Genomic DNA, 25,969 nt, shown 5'->3' with positions numbered 1-25,969 from the left:
TTTGTATGTTATGTAAAATTAGAATTGGGACATGATCACTTCCTCAATGAGTACTCACGTATCATTTCAATTGAATCCTAAATTTAATTTTTGTATGAATAACAGAGTATTGGTGGGATTTATATTCTACATTGATGTATGTTGAATGTGGTTTGCTTGTTTGGATGTTTTCGTGATTAGTTTTAGTATTTCAACAATTCAATTGTGATTCAGATATGTAAAGTGAAGGGAAACCATTGAAGGTTTTACAACGAAAGCATAGATCATTCCCATTTTTAGTTTCACAAAATTGGTAAAATTATAGAATGAAAACAGAGAAGATTATGCATTAAAATTTAAAATTTACAGCATGCTTTTACAAGGAGAAGAAGAAGGAAAGAAGTAACATTTACCGTTGAAGCCAATCTTCTCCGACGTCCCTCGATCCACGATCACGATCTGATCTCCAAACCAAGACACCACCACTTGAAAATCCTCCGTATTCTCTTGGGATGTTAGGCAAGAGTGGTGGGCTCTGCACAATTTTTGGAAGATGAATGAGAGGATGAGAGGTTTTTCTCAGAAAGCTTTTCCCTGTAATCCAGAGGAAGAAGATGGAGAATAATTCAACCCCTTGAACTTGACACCCCCTTACACGTTTTGCTGAGAGAAATTAGGAGGAGGGAGTTAACTCCCTCCCTTTAATTAAATTAAAAATAAATCTAATTTAATTTAATTAAAATTCATATACACACACACTATATGTTATATCAAATATAACACATGACCTATAGTTTTACATTGTATTAAATACAATATAACCTACAGTTTTATTTTCTTTCAACAATGCATGACATTCAATATAAATCATATTTATACTAAATTCAATTATATGAATCTCATCCATATAATTAATATTCGAATCATATTCAAATTCCTCTCAAACTATTTTATATTATAATGTATCAAATACATTATATTAATTATATTACATGTATAATTAATTTAATTAATTATATCATATATAATTAATTCCCTCAATTAATTTGAACAATTCAAATTAATCCAAAATTAATTCTCAATTAAATCTCTGTTAAGCTACAGAGGGGACCTTATAGACATGTAGATTGAAGCTCTAATGGTATTTGGATAATTAATTAAACTTTTTAATTAAATTACCCAACTTCCATTAATTGCCGATCATTCTTCTAAAGACCGACAGCTACACTCTTCATATTACAGTTATATTTATGTGTCCATTGGATATAATCAGTCAACAATGCTACGACCCTTTGCAAGTTGCTCATAAGTACAACTGGGCCAAAATCACCATTTCTCCCCTATAGTTATATCTAACTCTTAAGTACCACTGATTTCTCTAATAAACAATCAGTCATAGTCCAACTATGACCAAGTCCCTCTTGGGTCAAGAGAGGGTGTGACCACATTGTTCAAGCCTCGGAATCAGCCCTTAAGAAAGTAATTTATCTACTTACCCCAACATCAGGGAAGGAGCGAATTTTGTCTTGTGTAGTTGTGTTCCTAGCTCCCCAATCAGGCAAATCTCCAAAATGGTAGGCATATTGAGTTAGAAATCTAGTTGCTCTCACTAATACAAATCAAAGGACTGCCTTCATGAGTAGGAGTTCACAACTCACTCAGGATTCAGATCATGTCACCTATGGTCATCCTAGTGAAATGTAAGTCTCTATTATTAACGGTGTTATATAATGAGACTAACCATTTCGTGGTCCGGTCTTATATAAACTCTTTGTATAGGATACCCCCACTCACATGTCTCCACATGAATAATCAGGATCAGATCATTTATAGCGTTTTACAACACTTGTAATATCTACAAAGCGGACCGTATCTGTAGTGCCACCAAGATAAGGTACCCAACCTTATCTATCTACTACAGAGCATTTAGGCTATTATTTTAACAAGATGCACCTGCATGTTTTTACATCCTTATTTAAATTACATAAAATAACCTAGAATTTTAGTTTATTGTGTCACATCCCACCCCAGATCACCCTCTTAGCCTAGAGAAGGGCGTTACTGCAGCAGTTATCAACCCTTAGGCTGACACTTACTGCCTAAAAACTCTTGCGGAATAACTCTGATACCAAATACAAATTATATGCAATGGGACAGCTGTAGGCCCATAATTTATTAATTTAGAAACTTAATATGTTTAGAGTATTTACAACATTAGATTTACAAGTCCCAAAACCCACAAACCCTAGTCCCTATATGAACAATAGTAACATGTGTACAATATTAACAGTAACCACCTAGCAAAACGGTTACAAGTCTTTTGGTCCTTTAGTGGCAGAGCAGATACTGAGCTGTCTTCAGAGAATTTGACCGCTACTTGGGGGGTAAAAACAAAAATATTTGAAAACGGGGTGAGCTTACGCCCAGTGAGTGACCGAGAAAACGTAGTAAATTCTCATGCATAATTTTAGAAAATAGTTTTATCTGAAATATAAACTTTTGCAGCATAAATATTTTCCAAGCATAATGTATATAAAACTGTTTTAAACATAAAATAGTAAAATCATTTCTCAAATCAAAGTACTGTATATCTGGTAAAATAATCCCAACACCAACTACTAGTCCAGAGAGAACCCTTTTGTTCAATCTCTGACTTTATTCACCTGTGGCCACACTAAGTACCTTCACACATTAGATACTATTGCTCAGATACCTTCTCCTTGTACTTCAGTATCGAGCTACTAGGATACCTTCTCCAACATACTTTAGTATCCCGTTGGCTTGGTACCTTCTCAAACGTACTTCAGTACCAATAGATACCTTCTCCTTGTACTTCAGTATCTAGTTGGGTGGATGCCTTCTCCTTGTACTTCGACATAACATTTTACCAAAACTATTTATAAACAAATTTTCTCTTTAAAGCATGTACAATATAACACATATACAACATAGCTTTAAAGATGGTAACGCATGCTGGATAAAATCAATACATATACATATGTAAATAGTTTTTCAACAATATGCATGCGTTCAAATCACAATTCAAACTTGCTTGGAAACCACTTTATAAAACTAGTAGGCATGAGAATTATTTTCGCAAACATGCTCTCTGTAAAATGTTTGTAATCAATACAGTTTAAAAACATTTTAGTTCGAAAACATTTTAGCCACTCACCTCGAACTCTTAGGAAGTTTTCACTCTAGTAGCTCCTCGGGTCCCTTTTTCACCCCTAGAATCCATATTCAATTTACAACTTAGATTACTTATAGTTTCGAACCTTATTTAGAAATACTTCCTTCTAAAAACTTATTCTAAAATGTCTTAGGAATCTTACCCTAAACTTTCAGCTCAGAATTCTTCGTGGTTTGGCCGAAATCTCAAAATCTTCAAGACTGACCCAGACTGATTCGACAGTCTAACCCTTCTGCATTCTTCTCAACCTCCAGCCCAGTTCCTTTGAGCTTTTTCCTCCGGTAGCCCTACTCTAAAAACCAGACTTCCATAGCTTTTAGATGGCTTTAGAATCACTTGAAACGCACGAGTATATTGGAAGATCTTCTCGTCCAAAGTTGACACATTCCTCTAAACCCTCACTGCCCTCTACTTTCTCTACGAAATTTATGATTTTTGTGTGATTTGAAAATGAAATCCCAACTCCCTATTTATAGGTGTTCAAATTGCTCGTGGGTTTAACAGCACCTACTTGGCTGCATGGCCAAATGTTTAATCCTCCCTTTATCAACATAAGCTGACTTCACCTTGGTTCAATGTGTTCTTCCCAAATGCATCCAACACAATTTCTTAGGGTTTAAGAATTTCTCTTAATCGGACACCTAGATTTTAATTGATGTTTTCCCTTGCGTCTTCAAGCTTTGTTTGTATTCAAATTAGGGTTTTTACATGCATAATCCACCCCAACACGTCCAAATACATTGCCCAGAAACTTGCTCGGCCGTTCAATGCATAAACGAGGCGTGGGCGTGACGTTCGAAACAGACAAAGCAAGGCTAACGCATAGGCTCTCTCACTCTTTCCACTCTCGGTAGTGTCGCTCACTCCACTCGTGGCAGTGTCGCTCTCTCCCATTTTCTCGCTGGTCTCGCTCTCTTCACTCTCGCTTTCTCCAGCAATCTCGCTGGTCAGCTCTCTCCAATCTCGCTCTCCCTCTCGCTCTCTCCAGCTTTAACTTTTCTCTCCACTCTCACTCTCTTCAGCTTTCTCGCTGATCTCGCTCTCTCCACTCTCGCTCTCTCCAGGTTTCTCACTGGTCTCGCTCTCTCCCATTTCCTCTCCAATCTCGCTGGTCCCGATCTCAATGATCTCGCTCTCAACGATCTCGCTGATCTCACTCTCAACAATCTCGCTCTTAGCTACTGCGATCATTGTTCTCTGTACACGTTTGCTCACCACTTTGTGATACTTTTACACAGATTTTCCAAATTTTTCCAAAGTAATTTCCCATATTTTCCGCATTTCACATAAATTCCATTTTTTCCTCAATCCTTCAGCCATAACGCATTTCACATAACTTCTCTATACTTAGCCGAAATTTCACAAACTCAATTTCCATATTATTCCACACTAGCTCAACCTACTTATTATTTTCCCTCAACTTTCCTAACTCAATTCCATATTTTTTTCTTTTCAAATCCCCATTCTTTCTTCACCATTTCATACTAACTTTCTCATCAACCTACTCAACTTATTTATACAAATTTAAATAGGGACACACAATTAAGTGGAAAATTAAGACAATTTAAATAAGAATACACACTTAAGTGTAAAATTGGGATTCGGGGTTCACATTTACCTCCTCCTTATAAAAATTTCGTCCTCGAAATTTCACCACAAGTCCGTCAGTTAAACAACTGTGGATACTTATTTCTGATTTGCTCCTCAACTTCCCATGTTGCTTCTTCCATAGCATGATTCCACCATAGCACCTTTACTAATGGGATTGTCTTATTCCTCAAGACTTGTTCCTTTCTGTCCAGAATCTCCACTGGTTCCTACTTATATGACAAATTCTCTTTCAACTGTACTGGTTGCTCAGATAATATATGAGTAGGATCTGGCACATACTTTCTAAGCATTGCCACATGAAACACATCAGGAACACGAGATAATTCTGGAGGCAAATCCAATCGATATGCCATTGGACCAATCCTTTCTATTATCTCATACGATCCAATATATCTTGGGCTTAACTTCCCTTTTCTACCGAACCTGAGTATTCCTTTCCATGGAGATAATTTCAGAAATACTTTATCACCCATTTCAAACTCCAATTCTCTTATCCGCTTATCAGCATAACTTTTCTGCCTATCTCGAGCCGTCTTAAGATTATCTCTTATAATCTTAATGTTATCTGATGTCTGTTGTACAAGTTTTGGACCTAGTAATTTCCTTTCACCGACTTCATTCCAGCATATCGGAGTCCTACATGGTCTTCCGTATAGGGCTTCATATGGTGCCATTCTGATACTCGAATGGTAGCTGTTGTTATACGCAAATTCAATTAACGACAGATGCGTATCCCAACTGCCTTTGAATTGCAACACGCATGCCTTCAGCATGTCTTCCAATGTCTGGATTGTCCGCTCAGACTGACCATCTGTCTGTGGATGAAAAGTGGTACTAAAATATAACTTGGTCCCCATAGCTTTCTGCAAACTAGGCCAAAACTTTGATGTAAATCCGGAGTCTCGATCTGATACAATTGAAACTGGAGCTCCAAACTGACTTATGACTCGATCAACATATAGCTTAGCTAGTTGGTCCCGGGTATAAGTGGCTTTAATAGGTAAAAACTTAGTTGTTTTTGTCAATCTATCCACAATTACCCATATACCATCATAGCTTGCTGGTGTCTTAGGTAATCCATACAAGAAATCCATCGTAATATGTTCCCACTTCCATTCTGGCACTGGGAGTGGATTAAGTAATCCTGCTGATTTCTGTCTCTCTGGTTTAATTTGTTGACATATTAGACACTTGTCAACATACTCCGTTATTTCTTTTTTCATACCCGGCCACCAGTACAATTTCTTTAATGTTCTGTACATCTTCGTACTGCCTAGGTGCATAGCACATGCTGAACTATGTGCTTCTTCTAGGATAGCTTGTCTAAGAGCTAAGTCCTTAGGTACGCAAATCCTACCCTCCTTTAGTAGCACTTTGTCTGTTCTTAGTTGATAGTCCGTCCTCAATCCTTTATCCACTTCTTCAGCTAACTTCTGAAGATCAAAATCCTTTAATTGCTCACGTAGAATATTTTCTACAAGAGTAGGACGTACTTGAAATAAGGCTAGTAATTCTCCTTTTCGACCTATTGATAATGCTGCTCTAGCATTATACAACTCATGAATCAGCGTACCCTTCACTGAATTGATACTAGCTCTAACTGATCTAATTTTTCGACTTAAGGCATCAGCTACCACATTTGCTTTACCTGGGTGATAGTCAATTGTACAGTCATAATCTTTAATCAATTCCAGCCATCTTCTCTATCTTAAGTTTAGTTCCTTTTGATCAAAGATATGCTTTAGACTCTTATGGTCTGTAAATATATGACATCGCTCACCAAACAGGTAATGTCTCCACAATTTTAGAGCTAACACAACTGCTGCTAATTCTAAGTCGTGTGTAGGGTAATTACATTCATGCTTCTTTAGACTCTTATTTAATGTCGAGATTTCCATGAGCAGCGGAACAAGACTATTCCAAATTACAATCATGAATTAACATAACATTTACAGTCGACTTCAAACATAAACGGTTATGCAAATTACAGAGAAATTACAGCATGAAACAAAAAATGTACAGAGGGACAAACTGTACTAACAATGGCGGAAGCGTCTCCACACTCTGATGCGCACTCTGATCGAACCAGAGCAACCACGAGCGCTCGATCTACACGATCGCAACACTGCACGAACACAGCACAAACACTTCGTGCTCGTCCTCAATGATCTCCTCGGTCACGATCTCCTCTGCAACACCACGAACGGACTCCTCCAAAGCACCAAGAATGGCCTCCAGAAAACCTCGACAGTGTCAAGTTGAGTCTGACACCACCAACAAGGCGACCTTGGTATTCTTGGTACGAGAATCCAGAGGGTGGGCTCTGTTCGGACTTGGTGTGAGGCAGACAAACGGAGGAAAGATAGATCGTGTACACGACTGGGCAAGTGGGAGAAGTCGGAGACCTATCGTATAGGTTGATGCCCAATCGTTTAGATAAAGCTATGCGACCGTCTAGCAAAAGCTATGCGATTGTTTAGCTTGGTCGATTCTACATGATCGTTTACCATGGACCAGCAATCGTCTAGCTAAGCTATGCGATCATTTAGTAAACATTTCATGATTGTTTAGTTAGCACCTGCACGATTGTTTAATTAGCCTAGCCGTCGTTTAGTAAATCTGTATTTACTTGACGACTTCCGTGAGTTTCTTTTTCGCCAGAGAGAAAACTCAAAATCTTTTCAAACTTTTGTAAAAAAACTTCTATTTCAAAATAGGAAACCGATTTCCTTTATACTCACGGTTACCATGATCAATAACCACCCACTATTTTGGTTATTTAAAAGAAAAAGTATTAATTATCTAATAATTAATATTATTATAAACATAAATGATAACCAACTTATCATACTATATTTATAACCTATAGTTTTAATATTTCATCTCATGAAACATATAAACCATAGTTCTTTTTCTATTCCATGGTACTTAATGTACATCTCATTTACATCAATCCTCTACTAGATGTATCTCATATATCATACCGATTATATCATATATAATCAAAATACCTCTTGTCAATTTGAACATTTCAAATCAACTTCAAGAACTTGATCCTTCAACATGAATCCAAGCTACCAAGGGGACCTCATGAACCGGTAGATCCGAAGCTCCAACGGTACGTGAATAACTGACTACTCTTTAGTCATGGGATCCACCATCCGTTAATTGCCAGGCACTCCACTAAAGACCGATAGCTTAACTCTCCTAACTACAGATATATTATGTGTCCATCTAAACTAATCAGCAGTGCGGCAACCCTTCACAGATCGCTCGTAAGTACAGCTGGGCCAATAAGCATTATGCCCCTGTAGTTACATCTGTCTCCTTAAGTACCACTGATCCCTCTAATGAACATAAATCATAGTCCTACTACGACTGAGTCTTCTCTTCCAAAGAGAAGCTGTGGCCACTATGTTCAAACCCTGGAATCAGCCCTTAAGGGAGTAATCTCTCTACTTATCCCTGTTTTGGGAAAGAAGTGAATTCAATATTGTGGATTGAGTTTCCAGCTCCCAGATCAGAGAAGTCCCCAAGAAGGTAGGCATGTTGAGTTGGAAACCTGGCCACTCTCACCCATACTAATCAAAGGACCGCCCTAAAAGGCAGAAGTTCACAAAACACTCCGGATTGAGGTCGTGTCACCTATGGTCGTTTAGGTGAGATGCAAGTCTCTAGTATCAACGAAGTTATATACAGAGTCTAGTCATCTCGTGGTCTAGGTCTTATACAAACTCTTTGTATAGGACACCCCCGCTCCACGTCTCCACACGAATGGTCAGGATCAACCATCTATAGTAGTTTACAACACTTGTAAACCTCTACAAAGCGGGTCGTATCCGTAGTGTCACCAGGATCAGGTATCCCACCTTAATCCTTATACTACAGACCGATTTAGGTTATCACTTAAGGCATGATCCACTTATATATCACATATACATGCTTAAGTTCACATAAGATAACCAAGGAGCTTTGTTTATTGGATATGAGTAAATGCCAAAATTAAATAACACTTATTTTATTCATTGAACAACGTGTATCTTTACAAAATAACGAGACTTCAGAAGAATTAGGACACCAATCCCAATAGTTTCTCATACAAGTATGTCATTAAAACCTTACTAGATAAGGTTACCTAGCCAATGTTGGACTTGCTTTGACCTAGGTGGTCTTGTGATCAAAAGCATAAGTTTGACTTCATAAATAAGTCACTAATGTGATTGATGAGTATTTATGAATAAATGTATCTTATTCTAATGCAACTTAAGTCATATTTTCTTTGAAATGTTCAAAAGAAATTAGACTAAAGTTTAAGTCATTTAGGCAATTGTATTATGACATTATGATCCAATCATAATGATTAGTACAAGTTTTATTTGTTTTACTAAGCCTAAATAATAGAGATGAGATGAGATCTCAACTTTGAATATTAAGTACTATTTGGATGAAATTGTGCCACAACAGGAGAAATATGGTCTTGTTAAACTTTGTACATTTAAGTACTTTATTAAACAAAGTTCTAATTATTGGGGTTGATGCCCTAAATCTCGTGGATCCTGTAGTTTGTAATTGCAATATATAAAAAATTTTATTTATTTAATAAAATATGAGATTTTTTATTCGACATTTAGTAGCATTAACCTACAAACAAATAAACTAACATCCAAGTTCATCTTATGTAGCTTAAACACCTATGCAGAGACATAAAGGTGGATCATGTTTAAGTGATAACCTAAATGGTCTGTAGTAGATAGATAAGGTTGGATACCTTATCCTAGTGACACTACGAGTACGATCCGCTTTTTAAATGTTATAATTGTTGTAAAGTGCTACAAATGATCTGATCCTGATCATTCATGTGGAGATATGTGAGCAGAAGTATTCTATACAAAGGAGTTTGTATAAGACCGGACCACGAACTGATTAGTCTCATTATATAACACCATTGATAATAGAGACTTACATTTCACCAGGATGACCATAGGTGACATGACCTAAATCCTGAGTGAGTTGTGAACTTCTGTCTATGAAGATGGTTCTTTGATTTGTATTGGTGAAAGTGGCTTGATCCTGACTTAATAAGCCTACCATTTTGGGGATTCGTTTGATTGGAGAGCTGGGAACACAGTTACACAAGATGGAATTCACTCGTTCCCTAATGTCGAGGTAAGTAGATAAATCACTCCCTTAAGGGCTGATTTTGGAGCTTGAACAATGTGGCACCACGCACTCTCTTGGTCTGAGAGGGGTTTGGTTATTGTTGGACTATAACTTATTATTCATTAGAGAGATCAATGGTACTTAAGGTGTTAGATGTAACTACAGGGGCAAAATAATAATTTTGGCCTAGCTATACTTACGAGTAATTTATGAAAGGTCATCACACTGTTAACTGGTTATATCCAATAGACACAGAAATATATCTGTAATGCGAAGAGTGCAGTTGTCGGTCTTTAGTGGAGCGACCATCAGTTAATTGATGTTGAATAATTTAATTATAGGAATTTAATTCATTATTCAAGTACCATTGAAGCTTCAATCTACAGGTTCATAAGGTCTCATCTATAGCTCAACAGGGAGTATTGAGAGTCAATTTTGGATTATTTTGAATTGTTTAAATTAATTAAGGGAACTAATTATATGTGATATAATTAAATTAAATTAATTATATATGATATAATTAATATATTGTATTTGATACATTATAATATAAAATTTCTTTGAGAGGAATTAAATGTTTGAATATGATTCAAATACTAATTATCTAGATGAGATTCATATAATTAAAATTAATATAAATTAGATTTATATTAAATACCCTGTATTATTGAGAGAATTAATAACTATAGGTTATATTGTATTTGATACAATATAAAAACTATAGGTTATGTGTTTTATTTGATATAACATATAGTTCAATATATATAATATATGATAAGGTAGTTATCATATATATATATATATATATAGATAGATAGATAGATTAATAATTAAATTAAATTTATTATTTATTTGAATTTAATATTGGGAGGTATTTGTAACTCTCTCCCTCTTAATTCTCTCCATTAATCGATCGTGGAAATGGGAATGGGTGGTTTATATATATATATATATATATATATATATATATATATATATATATGTATGTATATATGTATGTGTATATATATATTTATATATATTCCATTTTTTCATCTTCTAGAACATAGAAGGTCTATGGAATTCTGGATGATCAGAAGAACTCATCCAACACATTTTCTCATAGAATACTCCCCTGAGAACATTCCCTCTCAAACTCTCTCTCTTCCCAAAAGAACACAGAGCCCACACCTCTTATGATTCTCTTCCCTTATAGAGAATGTAAAGGAAATTCTTGTGGTAATGTCCTGTACGAATTGTTCATGACAGATCAAGGAGGGATTTACGTGAAGAACGGTTCTTCAAGTGTAATCTTTCTTGAAATCCTAACCCTATTCATCTATTTTATTAGCATGTTGTAAATTCTTCATTAGTGCATAATTTTATGTACTATGATTTATTATTCTGTAAAAAAAAATGAAATTTAAGTCTGATCCCGCTTCTGTAGTGGACCTCATTCTTTCACTAATATTTTAGAATTATACTAATGTCTGACTCTACAAAGGAAATGCAATAGAGATTGCATAGTTTGAATGTTATTTCCTCCCAAATGTTTGTGAAACATTGTTGGATTATGGAAGTGTTGTAAAACTAGTTTATAACATTTTGTTTTTTTTAATAAGTTGAGACACTTGTGTAAAACAAACCCTGGTGAAATAAATATTAAAAAATACGCCTATTTGTGAGTAGTCCATGAGGAGTTTATAAATGGCCTTTTGAACATTTCAAAGTAATATGATATATTTATGTGACAAATACTGATTCATTTGGAAAGTTAAAGGTTATAGACCTATAAAAAGGTTGAGTTGTGTTGATGAATTAGTTACAAATAAAACCACATGACAATTAACAAGTGTTGTTGACTATTTATTTTCATTTGAATGCCAATTTCTAGTTGTCAAACAGTAAGTCTTCATTGTAGGGAGAGTTATGAAATAGCTCAACCTTTGCAAGGCTTACTTGAAGTCTTCATTGTCATATAAAATGACAAGATGAAAACTTGTAAACCTTTCAGTAGTGGGAGAGCTATGCAATGACTTTACTTTAATTATAACTTATTGGAAGCCAAAGCTGTTATCTGGATGACAAGAATTGAAGGAAGTTAACAAAGAGAAATTTTGTTAAAGTCATAAATTTGAGATAAAATAGTGTACTTAATCTCAGTCATATTTTTTTTTTTTTTTTTTGTAGATTATCATTGATGAGGACAATCTAAAAAGATATGAATAGATTTACAAAAGGGAGACTTTAAAATGTAGTACTTGGAGATAGAGATCTTCAAAGTAAGATTCTTAGCATTAGGTGAAAACCAGCACCAGAACTGTTGGGTGAAAATGGACCATGAGTCAACTTTCTAACTAGTTCTTATAACAGAGTCTTTATGCATTTTTTTTTATTCATTTTTGTATATGAGATGTGTCAGAATGAATAACTTCTTTTATGAAAAGGAGTTCAATGCATCTATGTTATTTCAAGAAAAACATTCTCATATTGAATTGCAAAAATGTTTGCAAATATTGTGAAATTCACAATTGGGATATTTGAAAATAAGGGTTTGATATAGTATCATAACCAGTGACTTTGAATGATGACAATGTTCTTGTACAAGTAAGAAAATGAATGTAGATATTTATCTATTTTTTATATTGATTTTTGCTCATTATGAATGAATTAGAAATCAATATGAAGTTTTGACTTTTTAACTAATTTCAAATAGTTAATCTGAAGTGTTTTTGTATATTTCAAATCCACATACAAATGTTAGGGCCTGATGTTAAATTGGTCTCATTTATCTTACTTTTACAAAGAAGTTGTTTACTATTCGATGCAAGTACTTCAGATGGAATGGTAATGTGCCATTCTACAATGAAATTAATTTGTCTAAGGGAAAAGTTTCATAAGACACCTTAAATGTTGAGGGGATGTACATTATACATGAGACTTCATTAACATTTAATATAAAAAACGTTTGTGTATATATAGTTCAAAATTTGAACTTTTATGGAATATACTATTTCATATTGGATTTATAGAAATCTGTGTTTTATCCTAGTAGGTGTATATTGGATGATAAAGCAATGTCTTGCTTGTGAAGCAATATTTTATGTATCTCACGTATGTCTTTTGATATTTGAAAAGTGTTTCAGAAATAATCGGTCTATCCACTTTTATAAGATAATGTGGTGCAAGACCTGAGTTTAAGGACATAGGTCGGCTTCAAGTCGTAGGACTGAGAGAAACATCTTGTTGATGACCAATGATTTTATTGACATAACTATTTTTATTATATAAAAGGATTCTCTAGGCTAAAGTGTGAGAGAATCTCCTAAACCATCTAGGACTATGAGACTCTAGTGTACTAGGACAAGTAGAAGAGCATGTACGATATAGAGTATGCCCTAGGATACATGTGAAGGAATCCTTGTGAGAGGATCCTTGAGCGGAAGCAGATCTACCAAAATCCCATTTTTACAGAATTGTAAATTTTACAGAGGAAGAAGATGAATTATGCTTTTACAGAGAAAATACACCATGCTAGAGGAAAAAATACAAAAGGATAAATTAGGATTTTAGAAAACCCTTACCTTTGAAGACTTTCTCCATGAATCCTTTTCCTCTATGTAAATCACGAACGAAATCCAAAATGGGCCAATTGGACACTACCACTTGAAAACAAAGTATTTTCTGGTGAGAATCAAAGAGGTGTGAGCTTTGGTGATTTTGGAGAGGGAAAGGAGAATTGAGAAGAAAAGGAAGCATTAATTTTTTTCACTTTTTTTTTTTTTTACACAAAGTTCTACTGTGTTTTTCATTTTGTAGGATGATCAAGAAGAAGATCTCTGCAAAGCCCTCTATCCCACTCACATAAAATGGAGAGAAATATGGGAGAGTGAGTTACAACTCTCTCCCTTAATTAATTTAATTAATTTTAAATAAATAAAATATATTTGTTTAATTTAATTTAATATAATTAATATGATAATTAACTTATCATATAATATATATTAAACTATACGTTATATCAAATATAACATATAACATATAATCTATAGTTTTAATATTGTATCATATACAATATAACCTATAGTTTCTTTTCTCTCAAAAATGGCATTTAATATAAATCACATTTACATTAAATTTAACTATATCTATCCAATTCATATAATTAAGATTTGAATCATATTCAAATATTTATTTACTTTCATAAATAATTTAATGTATCAAATACATTACAAAATTTATATCATTTATAATAAAAAAAAAATTAATTATATCATATAATTAATTTCCTCAATTAATTCGAATAATTCAAATTAATCCAAAAACTTATTCTCATTAAATCCCGCTGAGCTACTGAGGGATCTCATGAAGCTCCAACGGTACGTGAATAATTAATTAAACTCTTTAAATTAAATTATTCACCATTCGTTAACTGTCGGACACTCCACTAAAGACCAATAGCTACACTCTTTGTACTACAGATATATTTATGTGTCAATTGGATATAACCAATTAATAGTACGATGACCATTGATAAATTGCTCATAAGTACAATTGGACCAAAATTACCATTTTGCCCCTGTAGTTACATCTAACTCTTTGAGTACCACTGATCCCTTTAATGAACAATAGATCATAGTCCAACTATGATTAAACCCCTTTCGGGCTAGGAGAGGGTATGGTGCCACATTGTTCAAGCCTCGAAATTAGCCTTTAAGAGAGTAATTTATCTACTTGCCCCGACACTAGGGAAGAAGTGAATTCCTTCTTGTGTAGTTGTGTTCCTACCTCTCCAATCAGATGAATCCCAAAAATGGTAGGCTTGTTGAGTTGGTGATCTGGCCACTCTCACCCATACATATCAAAGGACAGTCCCTCATAGGCATGAGTTCACAACTCATTAAGGATTCAGGTCATGTTACCTTTGGTCATCCTGATGAAATTAAGTCTCTATTATGAATGACGTATATGATGAGACTAAACATTTCGTGGTCCGGTCTTATACAAATTCCTTTGTATAGAATATCCCCACTCATATGTTTTTACATGAATGATCAGGATCATATCACTTGTAGCACTTTACAACAATTGTAATACCTACAAAGCGAGCCATACTCGTAGTGTCATCAGGATGAAGGTATCCAGCCTGATCCATCTACTACAGATAATTTAGGTTATCACTTAAACATGATCAACCAATATGTCTCTACACACATGTTTAAGCTACAAATAACTCTAGATGTTAGTTTATGGTTCATGCAACTAGTTTATTGGTATGTGGTTAATGCAACTAATTTTGAAATAAAATATCAAGTATTTTATTACATAAATAAAAATTCTGTACATTATAATTACAAACTATATAACCTTACGAGATTTAGGGCATCAACCCCAACAATCTCTACTTGACCTAAAGCTAGTAAGGTGTACATTGTAAAAGTCAAACTATAATACAAAGTACACAAATCAATAAATTAGGACACAAACTACCTAGTACAAATCTCCCACTTGCCCTAGTCTAAATGTGGTATGTCCCATAGGCTCATACTCCACCTTAGTCGTGAGGGCCTTTGTAAACGGATCAGCAACATTGTGCTTTGAAGCTATCTGTGTGACGATCACGTCCTCTCGATGCACAATCTCTCGGATGAGGTGGTACTTCCGTTCGATGTGTTTGTCGTGCTTGTGACTCCCAGGCTCTCGAAAATTAGCCACAATACTACTATTATCACAATAAAGTGTGATGGACTTTGACATGTCTGGAACGACTTCCAGACCTGTCAAGAATTTCCTGAGCCAAACAAATTCCTTAGTAGCTTCACAAGTTGCTACATACTTGGCCTCCATAATAGAGTAAGCAATGCACCCTTGCTTGGTGCTCTTCTAGACTATTGCTTCTCTGTTAAGAGTGAACACTAATCCTAATGTGAATTTCCTTAAATTTTTATCAGTCTGAAAATCAGAGTTTGTGTATCCAATAAGGATTAGATCCTTAGAACAATACACGAGCATGTAGTCCCTCGTTCTCTGTAGATACTTAAGGATGTTCTTAAGAGTGATCCAGTGATCATATCATGGATTAGACTGATATCTACTAACTATCCCCATCGCATAGTAGATGTCAAATCTCGTATAAAACATCGCATACATTAGGCTGCCAACAGTCGATGCATAGGGGATTCATCTTATCTCTTCAACCTATTGAGGTGTCTTAGGACACTGTTTCTTAGACAATAACACTCCATTCCTTAAAGGTAGTAAGCCTCTCTTGGAGTTCTACATTGAATATTTGACAAGCATTTTCTCAATGTACGGTGCTTGAGATAGAGCTAGCATTTTGTTCTTTCAATCTCTAAAGATCTAAATTCCCATAACAAACTGAGCCTCTCCAAAATTTTTCATTTAGAATTGGGTTGCTAGCCAGTTCTTAACTTCAGTTAGTAGACCTACATCATTCTCGATGAGTAGGATATCGTCTACATATAACACTAAGAAAGCTACTGAACTATTGATGATCCTCTTGTATACACAAAGTTCATAACATTTTGATCAAAGCCATAAGATTTGATCATAGTACCAAACCTTATATTCCAAGATCGAGAAGCTTGCTTCAGTCCATAAATAGACCGATTAAGCCAGCAAACCTTTTTCTCTTGACCTTAGGTTATCAATCTCTCGAGCTGCTCCATATATGGTCTCATTAAAATTTCCATTCAAAAAGGCAGCCTTGACGTCCATTTGCTAAATCTCATAGTCATAATATGAGACAAAGGACTGAAGGATTCTGATAGACTTCAGCATGGCAACAAGTGAAAAAGTCTTCTCATAGTTGACTCCCTCAACCTAGGTATAACCCTTTGTCATCAGTCTAGCCTTGAAGGATTGCACCTTCCCATCAACACCCCGTTTTCTCTTGTAGATCCATTTGCAACCTATAGCTTTTACCCCATCAGGTTGATCTACAAGATCCCATACTGAATTGAAGTACATTGACTCCATTTCGAGATCCATAGCTTTGATCCACTCATCTTTGTCAACATCCTCCATTGCCTTTTTGTAAGACAATGGATCCTCAACATCTCCGTCAGCTACCATAGCTAGGTTTTTCGTTAAATCCATGTAACAGACAAGTGGGTTCACAACCCTCCCACCTAATTGAGGTTTCCTTAACACTTGAGGTGGATTTGACCTACTAGATGATCCAACTTCAACAACTCTTGATGAGGTGTTGGGTTCTTCAACAACTTTTGGTTAAGGTTCAGTAGTTTCTTTGGAAAGTTCATTCAACACAATTTTATTGCGGGGCTTGTGCTCCCTTATGTGGTCTTCCTCAAGAAAAGTAGTATTTGTCGATAAAAACACTTTGTTTTCTTCAGGGTCGAAGAAGTAATCACCTCTCGTTTCTTTGGGGTAGCCTACAAATAGGCAAAATTTTGAACTAGATTCCAATTTCTTAGGATTAGCCTTAACACATATGCTGGGCAACCTCAGACTCTGAATTGACGTAAATTAGCTTAACGAGCATTCCACAACTCCAAAGGTGTTCTGGTAACAGTCTTGGATTGAATGCAGTTCAAAATATATGTTGCAGTCTCTACTGCATAACTCCAAAACGAATCAGGTAAGGAGCGTAACTCATCATAGATTGAACCATGTTCAACAGGGTTTGATTTCTCCTTTCTGATACACTATTCTGCTGAGGTGTACAAGGTGATGAGAGTTGGGATATAATTTCATGTTCTATCAAATAGTTTTGGAATGTCAGATCCATAAATTCTCCACCTCGATCAGATCAAAATGTCTTTATTGTTCTATTAAATGCCTTTTCAACTTCAGCCTTGAATTCTTTGAACTTTTCAAAAGATTCAGACTTATATTGCATTAAATAAACATGCCCATATCTTGAATAATCATCAGTAATGGTGATGAAATATTCGTAACCTCCCCTAACTTTTACATTCATCGAACCATAGAGGTGTGAATGTACTAGCTCTAAAGGTTCTTTGGCCCTGTGAGCTTTTCCAGTAAAAGGTCTTTTAGTCATCTTGCCTTGAAGACATGACTCACACACAGGTAAAGAATTTTCTTCTAACTCGCTTAGAAGTCCATTATGTATCAATCTTTCAATCATATTGAGATTGATGTGGCCTAGTCTTAGGTGTCAAAGTTGGGCATTTTATTTAGGAGAAATTTTAAGTATTTTATGTTGAGTTACCGTAGATTTAAACATTTCAGTGTTATGGAGTGCCTTAGTTGCTAATGGTCTTAGCACATAAAGGTTCTTTTCCAGTTTCGTAGAACAAATATCAACACCATTTTTGGAAATAGACACTTTATTCACACTGAGGTTGATACAATAAGACTGTTCAACTCGCCATCTAGGGTGCAGCACACCACTGCTTCGTCTAGCAAACACTTTATAGAAATTAGGTTCATTTTTAAATCAGGAACTACATAGACATTTTATAGTAAAATGAACTTATTCTATAAAGTCAATTAGAGACCTCCCACTACCACAACCGAGTCGACGTGTCCAGTTCCAAACCGCATCGTCATCTCACTAGCATCTAGTTGCCGCTAGGAACTAATTCCCTGAAAATGAAGAATAAACGTGGTGAGTGGCATCTGAATTTATAATCCAAGAAGAATCATTATATTCCAAGAAGAATCATCATTCTCCATTAAACATGTTTCCAATACAAGAAAATCACATTTACCTTGCTTGGCCTTCTTCTTTTCTGCCACGTACTTGGGACAGTTCCTCTTCCAATATCCCTCTTGGTTGCAACGGAAATAAATTCCCTTTGCAACCTTGGCTTTCTTTTGAGCAGCAGCTGGTGGGTTAGCTTTCCTTTTTCCACCTTTCGTCTTCTTCCACTTTTTGGTGCCGGAAGAAGAAGGTATAGACTTTGTCTCAGAGGTCGAACCTCTGTAGAACTTCTTAGAGAATGACGCAACATTTGCTTCACTCTTCTGTCCCTTGCTTTTCATCAAGGACTGGAAGGTCTGTAGCTCGTTGAGGAGTGTGGTTAGGTTATAGTCAATCTTGTTAAAAAATAGCATTGCTACGAAAGTGTAGGAAACTTTCAGGTAAAGATTCCAAAATGAAGCTAACCTGACTAGCTTCAACAATGACGAACCCATTCATCTTTGCCACGTTGAAGTGGACCATCATGTTGAGAACATGTTCTCGAACGGATGCCCCTTCTTATTTACAGGCATTGAAGATGTGTTTGAGAGTGTCATGCCTGAGCTATGCGAATGATTGTCCGAACATTCCCTTCAGGGACTCTATAATCTCACGGGCTGTGAGTAGAAGCTCATGCTTCTTGGCCAAGACTTCGGAAAGACTCGCTAAGATGTACGCTCGGGCCTTTTCGTTTTCTCGTGTCCAACACTCGTATACTTCTCAAACATTTTGAGCAGTATTTAGAGCTGGAATGGGAGGACAGTTCTCCATTAGGACGAAACAAAGGTCATCAATTATAAGAATTGTGTTTATCGTATTTTTCCATGAAGCTTAGTTTTCACCCGTTATTTTTTCAGCGACAAGTAGATTTAATGTTGCATAATTCATTGTGAAATAAATTTGCTGAAACCATACGAATAATTTATTATTAGTTTATTTGCATTAAACCAACAAGACAACCAATCATTTTTAGAAAAATAGTCTAATGTAACCTAAGTGACATCTATTTTGCAATGATGTTTTAGTGAGGTAGGACAAAAGTCACCGTAGGGTGTTCAAATGCCCTTTCACTGAAATAAGACATTCTCAACTAATAGATAGAACAACACCTTGTTACAGTAACTATCAGTCACCATTTTTCGGTCCAAAATTTGTTAAACTTACTTAATAATTCTTGTAAATGTAACCTCTCATTTTAGGTCCTAAAGTTTCGTCCCACTGAGCCAACCGTGGGGAAAAACCGGTTGGGACATGAAACTAAAGCAACCCTATCCATGATTGGAGTTTGAATAAAGCGCATGCAAAAATTGAAGGATCTCTTAACCAAGAGAAGCCATGAGCGGAAACGGATCTTTCTGATTTCATTATGACAAAATTACCAAACATACATTCTAACAAACATATATGCATTGTAACACTAATTACTGGCATGCTTTAACAATTAAAATACAAAAGACCGAGTAAACGTACCAGTTGAAGACAATCTTCAATCAAACTCTGTCCAGCGGAAACGAACTTCTCTATGCTTCTTGTCGCCCAGCAAACAGTCGCCTAACAACACTACGATCGTCTACACGATCGGCAGCGCATGAACCAACAGCAACCGGGGATGATACCACCACTCGAAGCCCTCGATATTCTCGAAGTGAGAATCCAAAGGGTGGACTTTGATGGAATTGGTAGAGGGAAGTAGGAAAAGACGATCGTGTAGTACGAACAAGCAAGTGGAAAATAGTAGAAGACTATCGTATAGTCGAGTGCTTGTCATTTAGAAAAAGGTACACGATCGTGTAAGTTTAGCTAAGCGATCGTCTATCAAATGGTAAGCAAACGTTTAGGTTTTCTCGACGCGCTAGCCATCATATAGAAAAAGTAAGTGATCATTTAGAAATTGCGGGCGATCGTTTAGTGCACGAGTGTGTGATCGTTTAGGAAGATGGGCACTATCGTATAGACTCTCAACGCTATGCGATCGTATGCTTTCACACTATGAGTGATTTTTCTGCGTTTCTTTTTCGTGTTTCGTAAAAATGAAAAAAAAAATTCATTTTATTCTCCAGTTACAAGAACTGAATTCGAACTTCCCACTTTTGCACGATTCCGGAGAATTATTTGGCCAATTATCTCATAACCGCCTAATTAGTTAAATAATGAATATAATCGTATTATATTCTTAACCTATAGTTTGATATCATATATCTACTATAGTGTTTTCTCTTCTACTTGATATAAATCATATTTATATCCAATTTCCTCCAAAATAATGTATCTCATACATTTAATCAATTATTTCATATGTAATTAACCAGTTCAATTATATCAAATATAATCGAAGTCTCTCTTGTCAATTTGAATATTTCAAACTGACCCAAAAACTAATTCTCAACTTTATCCAAGCTATCAAGGGGACCTTATGGACCTATGGCTCGAAGCTCCAACGGTACGTGAATAGCTGACTAAACTCTTTAGCCATGAGATCCAACATTTATTAACTGTCAGACATTCCACTAAAGACCAACAGCTGAACTCTTCTTACCACATATATATTTCTATATCTATCAGATATAACCAATCATGAGTACTATGACCCTTCACAGATGCTCGTAAGTATAGCGGGTCAATTTACCGTTTTGCCCCTGTAGTTACATCTCACTCCTTAAATACCACTGATCCCTCTAATAAACAATACTATATAGTCCAACTATGTTTGAACACCTCTTGGGCCAAGAGAAGGTATGTGGCGCCACATTTTTCAAGCCCTTGAATCAGCCCTTAAGAGAGCTATCTATCTACTTACCTCTGCTTCGAGGAAGGAGTGAATTCCATCTTGTGTAGCCGAGTTTCCAACTCCTAAAACAGACGAATCCCCAAAGTGGTAGGTTTGAGTCGGCGACCTGGCCACTCGCACCCATGCAAATCAAAGGACCGCCCTTAATGGCAGGAGTTCCCAACTCAGTCAGGATTGAGGTCGTGTTACCTATGGTCATCCTAGTGAAGTGAAGCTCTGTCATGAGCGGTGTTATATAACGAGACGTTAACACTTCGTGGTCAGGTCTTATACAAACTCTTTGTATAGGACGCCCCCGCTCGCATGTCCCCTACACGAATGATCAGGATCAGACCATCTGTGACAAGTCACAACACTTGTGACCATTCCACAAAGTGAGCCGCACCGTAGCTTTGCCAAGATAAGGTTTCCCTCCTATATCAATATACTACAGACCATTTTAGTTATCACTTAAGACATGATCCATTTGTATGTCACCACATACATACTTAAGTTACATCTAGATAACTAGGGATTTTAGGTTTATTGGTTTGTGGTAAAGTAAATAAAACATTCAACTGAGCAAAATCAAGAAGTGAAGTAAAATATCATATATTAAACATCACAAGCGTTCGTACAAGTTGTTTACAAACTACAGGACACGAGACTTTAGGGCATCAACCCCAACAAAAATGTCATCATTTAGGGGGACACCCGTGGTACCACGAGGCCATGCATGAAACTTTACTTCAAATGAATGAAAGAGACCAAGGGATGTGTTGTCACACATCCCGTTCCCAATTACTATAAACACTCTCTCCATTCACCTTGATATTGAACTATACAAATGCCACCGACACCCATGGTGCCTCGAGGTCGAGTATAGACTTCACGGTGTAAACTTTAAGGAGAAACGTAAAGAGGATAAAATGAAGTAGCATATACTGCATTTCCCTCTCATTGAGTATTTTACGTATGGTTAGTTAACTTAGGAAAATCCAACTACTGATTTTAAATAAGTGACTGTTTAATTTGTCCCAAAAAAAAAAAACATTTGTCTTTGGATAGTTAAAATTTTTTGATTAAAGTCCATTAAACTCTTTAACAAACTTTAATCAAACTTGCATGCATGTAATAAATCTATCAAATTCAAGTTTCCAGGTAGGGGTGTTACATTTCCGTCAACTTAAATACCCTTGCCTAGACAGAACTCGCCTTAGACAAAAGGTCTCTTATAGATACATTTGTTACATTGTTTATCTTTTAATCGAGATCAATTTAATCCTATTAAACTGATTAAAAGATTAAACTTAAAATTCTAATCTCATTAGAAAAGTGATCTTAGGTCTATGTGAATCATATTTTAAAACAATTTTAAATGATGATTATTAACCTAAAATTTTCTTGCAACTCTTAATTATTTATTTTAATTCTAATTTCATTTAGTTATAACAATTATAAAGAAATGAAATAACTAAAACCATACATTGTATGCATTGACATACTTTAGTAAAATATAACATTTATAAATTAACTTAAACTAGTGTCATGCTTCATGCAATTCTATTTCATTACTAACATATATAACATTTTTATAATAAAGTAATGAAACATACAATAGCATACTACCATACATACATCAAACCATATATTATAATAATTATAATATAAATGATGCATGAAATATGCTATTAATGTATGCATACATATATTATAACATTTATACTATATGATGCATGAGTATGCTTTATAATTTAAATAATGCATAAACATATATTATAACACTTATAATATAGATGATGCATGAAATTAAATGCAAAACCTATGGTGGGTTTTAATTTTATATGACATACAATATAACATATATATAAATTAAAACATACATCATGAATATTAAAACAACATATAATGGACCGGGATTGGACCCTACAAGAAAAATAAAACAAACTATTACATAAAACATATCTATCTGGTTCGAATAGGTGAACCGAGCCTTGAACCGCTCGAATCGGATCAGGAACCAATCCAGAAAACCCAAGTCACTCAAATCGGAGAACCCACAAACCGAAACAGACCGGCAGATCACGAACTACGCGCAAACTAGAGCTAAACCACGTGAAATTTCCATCTTGAAGAGTCAAATGCTGGGCATTTCCGTAGCCGCATCGCAACGTCACAACACTAGGGCACAACGTTGCAACATAGTCGCCCACTATGCTTCGGACTGCTTCGAAAAAAAATGAACTTCTCCTCGAATTCTCCAAAAGACGTACAAGGATCTCATGAATGACTCAACAATCAAATACAAACTCGATAACAATAATTTATGCCTCAAAACATGGGCCTTCACAGTTTGAAAAAACATAAAAGAAAGACATGAATCTATATCCAATCCTGAAAATATCCATTAATGTAAACCACAATTCAAAAACATTCATCTCATCAACAATTTGACAGATTCTAGAAACTAAAACCCACCAAAGCTGTAAAATTAATTTTAAACAAATGGAAATTTGGAATCAAGACCTGACTTAGATACCAATTGAAGAAACTTTTGTGAGAGGATCCTTGAGCGGAAGCGGATCCACCCAAATCCCATTTTTACATAATTGTAAGTTTTACAGAGGAAAAAGATCAATTATGCATTTAAAGAGAAAATATAGCATGCTAGAGGAAAAAATACAAAAGGATAAATTAGGGTTTTAGAAAACCCCTACCTTTGAAGACTTTCTTCACGAATCCTTGTACTCTGTGTAAATCACGAACGAAATCCAATAATGGGCCAATTGGACACTACCACTTAGAAACCTCGGTATTCTCTGGTGAGAATCCAAGAGGTGTGGGCTCTGGTGATTTTGGAGAGGGAAGAGAGAAATTGAGAAGATAAGGAAGCAGGGAATTTTTTCTCTTTTTTTCTCACACAAAACTCTACTGTATTTTTCTTTTTACAGGATGATCAAGGACAAGATCCCTGCAAAACCCTTTATCCCACTCATGTAGAATGGAGAGAAATATGGGGAAGGGAGTTACAACTCCCTCCCTTAATTAATTTAAATTAATCTTAAATAAATAAAAATAATTAATTTAATTTAATTTAATATATATTAATATGATAACTAACTTATCATATAATATATTTAAACTATATGTTATATCAAATATAACATATAATCTATAGTTTTAATATTGTATCATATAAAATATAACCTATACTTTCTTTTCTTTAAAACACTGCATTTAATATAAATCACACTTACATTAAATTTAACTATATAAATCCAATTCATATAATTAATATTTGAATCATATTCAAATATTTATTTCCTCTTATAAATAATATAATGTATCAAATACATTACAGAAATTATATTATATATAATAAAAAATAAATAAATTATATAATATATAATTAATTCCTTCAATTAATTTGAACAATTCAAATTAATCCAAAAACTGATTCTCATTAAATCACGTTGAGCCATCGATGAGACCTCATGGACCTGTAGCTTGAAGCTCCAACGGTACGTGAATAATTAATTAAACTCTTTAATTAAATTATTCACCATCTGTTAACTGTTGAGCAATCCACTAAAGATCAACAGCTGTACTCTTTGCACTACAAATATATTTCTGTGTCTATTAGATATAACTAATGAATAATACGATGACCCTTCACAAATTTCTTATAAGTACAGTTGGACCAAAATTACCATTTTGCTTCTGTAGTTACATCTAACTCCTTAAGTACCACTGATCCCTCTAATGAAAAATAGATCATAGTCCAATTATGATTAAACCCCTCTCAGGCCAAGAAAGGGTATGGCGCCAGAGTGTTGAAGCCTCGGAATCAGTCCTTAAGGGAGAAATTTATCTACTTGCCTCGACATTGGGGAATGAGTGAATTCCTTCTTGTGTAGCTGTGTTCCCAGCTCCCTGATCAGAAAAATCCCCAAAATGGTAGGCTTGTTGAATCGGCGATCTGGCCACTCTCACCCATACAAATCAAAGGATCGCCCTTATAGGCAGGAGTTCACAACTCACTCAGGATTCAGGTTATGTCACCTATGGTCATCTTGGTGAAATGTAAGTCTCTATTATGAATGGTGTTATATAATGAGACTAAACATTTTATGGTCTGATCTTATACAAAATCCTTTGTATAAAATATCCCAGCTCACATGTCTCCACATGAATGATCAAGATCAGATCATTTGTAACAATTTACAACGATTGTAACACCGACAAAGCAGGCCATACTCGTAGTGTCACCAGGATAAAGGTATCCAATCTTATCTATCTACTACAGATCATATAGGTTATCAATTAAACATGATCCACCCATATATCTCTACATACATGTTTAAGCTACAAGATAATCTTGGATGTTAGTTTATTGGTTTGTGGTTAATGCAACTATTTTTCAAATAAAACGTCAAATATTTTATTACATGAATAATAAGTTTGTACATTACAATTAAAAACTATACGACTCTATAAGATTTAGTGCATCAACCCCAACATGTCTCACTGGCTTATATTTCCTCGACCTTAGTGCAAGTGGGAGATTGTTGGGATGTATGCCCTAAAGCCT

The sequence above is a fragment of the Benincasa hispida genome, chromosome 4 (genome assembly GCF_027475165.1).
Source record: "Benincasa hispida cultivar pf3 chromosome 4, pf3_genome.v1.1, whole genome shotgun sequence".
Classification (NCBI taxonomy): domain Eukaryota; kingdom Viridiplantae; phylum Streptophyta; class Magnoliopsida; order Cucurbitales; family Cucurbitaceae; genus Benincasa; species Benincasa hispida.
The sequence above is the reverse complement of the archived record's forward strand: the minus strand, read 5'-3'. Positions refer to the sequence as shown.